Below are 2976 nucleotides of genomic sequence, written 5' to 3'. Positions count from 1 at the left end.
AGGATCTTATGTTATTTTCAGAGGAAGACTGACTCTGGCTGCCAAAACAGCCAAATACGCCATCTAAACGCGAATCGAATGTCAATTGCGATATGATTCTAAAAACATAAAGCCCTTTACTTTCATGTCACAACAAAATAATTATACTAATCAAAATATACACTATTTTAACCGGCTTTATCACAGTTGCAGCCAACAGTATTTGTCCGTGACAAGTGTCTGGCGTCCTTCCGTTACGCACAAGTGTTCGGATCATGCTAATTAGCACAGGTGGTGCTTCGGTCTTCCGTATGCACGCGCTGTAACATGGAGATATGGCCATCTGGGAATACTAACCATAACCTTATAGAAGTTGAGTATCAATTTAACATATTGTTTTTTGAAAAAAAAATTCTCACTGATATGAAAGATTAGGTCCTAATGCTTCCAAAACCATACTGCAAGTGATGCATAGTAACGTTCAGACCGAACACTGGGGATCTTAAAACTCTCTAGCACCAAACTCCCCCCTAAGAAAGAGCCTTCATCCAATGACTTATGTGTAATGGAACTGAGAGTCATCACGATCAAAGGCTAAGGGGCTGCCATCTTTATCCACCTCAGCTATTTTGATATGTTTTTCCAGATCTTTTTCAGGGTTGATCTGAATGGTCAAAATACCAATTAGTTAAAACAACTATCAGAATTGGACTGCCTTAGTGTCTTAGCATTAGTGTCTGTCTTTCTGATTGATGGCACTGATGGAGTGGAAGGAGGGAGTCGTGGCACCAGGAATCCAAGTCTAGGGTTTTGCTTTTTTTGGAGGGCTCAAAAGGTAAAAATCTTGCAGAAACTTTGTACAAAAATGGTGTGACCCAGCCCTTGATCATGACTCAGTTCCATTACATTACACATAAGTCATTGGAAAAGGCGATTTTTGTAAGGGAGAGTTTTGTTAATAAGAGCCGCGAAGCTCGGTCTGAACAGTAACACGCATGGCTTGCGGTATGGTTTTGGAAGCATAAGGACCGTATCTTTCATATCAGTGAAAAAGGTTACATTGATACACACCTTTTAGGGGTTTGGGTTCCCACACAGCCATATTTCCATGTTGCAGCGTTTGTTTACAGAAAACAGACGGAAGACAGTGGACTGTGTTAATTACCTATCTTCCTCACCGAACACGTGTGACGTGTGTAAATGGGAGACAGACACCACAAATGTGTTTGCCACTGAAAAAATATATTTGGATGTGATATGAAAGTAGAGGGATTTATGTTTATCTGTACAGCAATTGAGAATCATTTCACATTAAGATGGAGTATTTGACTATTTTGGCTTCTAGAACCAATCCGCCCTGGACTAAGGAGTAACGGTAGGCTCCTTTAGTCCAATATTGGGCTAAGTGTGACCTAGCTTTCTACGGGCTAGAAGGTTGACGCTTCCCCATGCAGGCCACCTTGGACAAGCTCTGGTCGATTGGTCACTTTCCTCGCAATATCGCAGAGGATTTGCATAAAGTTCAGCTTTCCCCGATGCTCCTTTCGCTCAACGGTCACTGCCCACTCCGCTTGAATTTGAATTGCTTCCGATGTTTCACTGCACGATGCCGCATTATATTAGCACGGGCTGTAAAAGTGGCTTCACATGTTCATGGGAAATGGTCAATTGGGAAGTCCGACATGATTGTGTTCAAGTGCTTTTGAACGCTCCCAGCGCCTGTACAATCTTTCTTGGGCACACTACCTGCAGCTCGCTACTCCCCACCACTCTGTCCTGGAGAGAGAAACAAAAATAACAAAGACAAGTCTCAAGTTAATGCTAATGTTAGACAAGAGTTGATCAAGCTCTGTGTATTTCATTTACAGATATGTTTTCAACTTTTGACCAAAAAACAAAACATTGCCGCATTGCGTTCACCGGCCTATGCCATGGCTAGTGCTAATGGAACAATCAAATGTGTAGAGTCAGTGGAATTAGCACTATTCTCCACAATACTATTAATATACTTAGCGTGAATAATAGGTTACATGAAGCAGCTATACAGGTAGGCTGATAAATCAGACTATGATACCAGAAAGTTTCCTTACAAGCCAAAATGTTGAATACAATTACCTTTTTACTTACTCTGCACGCGGGCAAAATGTGAGACAAAATATCCACAGAAAAGTATTCTTTACACAACTTTTTAGAGCGTCGGTACTGCCATTGAAGATTCTATCACCTGGCACATGCGCAAAACCATGTAAAGAAAACACCTGCAAGACTTCTGTTAGCATGCATGTGCATGTACTTCCGTCTTGTGTAGTGCCTTATGTGATGCGCAAACAAGTCTTGATTGCCACACACAGAGACCCGCATTTTGAAATGGGTTTAATAATACTTTCCTGAAGACATTTTGTCTAAAAATCGACCCGAGTAAGTACCAACCCCACGGACAATCAGCAGAGTCAGTTCAAATATAAATGTATTAAACATTATACCCACGGCTATGCTATACAGGCAGTGGAAGGCATAGTCACATTTAGGACTACTATACTGTACATGCTATTTGGAAGCTTTGGGAAGGGCCACTCTAGACCTGCAAGAACACCTAGCCTAATGTAGGCTACATCAAGTAGGCCTAACCACAAAGTTTTCCTGAATGTTGAGTGAGCACAACAGTGACACATCTGGTGGCACAGACTGAGAGAGGGCCAATAAGAATATAACAATAACTCACAGTAATCTCAGTTGTCTAACCAAAGCTTTTTGGATGATTGTAGAAGTAGGCACTGAAACTATTGCCAAGATCTCATCAGCCAGGGGAGAACAACTGCCCCCTCTCATTGAAGCCACGGTGTTCGAGGCCAAGCAACGGTACTGCAGGCATTGTTTGCAGAAAACAGGATCCCCCATTTTAGTGAATGGGAAAATGGCAATTTTTGTGTTCCATCTTTGTGTAAAAAAATATATATGTTTACAAGACACTCATGGTACTAATAATTACTTCTAATA

The sequence above is a fragment of the Salmo salar genome, chromosome ssa18, assembly GCF_905237065.1.
Source record: "Salmo salar chromosome ssa18, Ssal_v3.1, whole genome shotgun sequence".
Lineage (NCBI taxonomy): Eukaryota > Metazoa > Chordata > Actinopteri > Salmoniformes > Salmonidae > Salmo > Salmo salar.
This window is presented reverse-complemented; position numbering follows the sequence as displayed.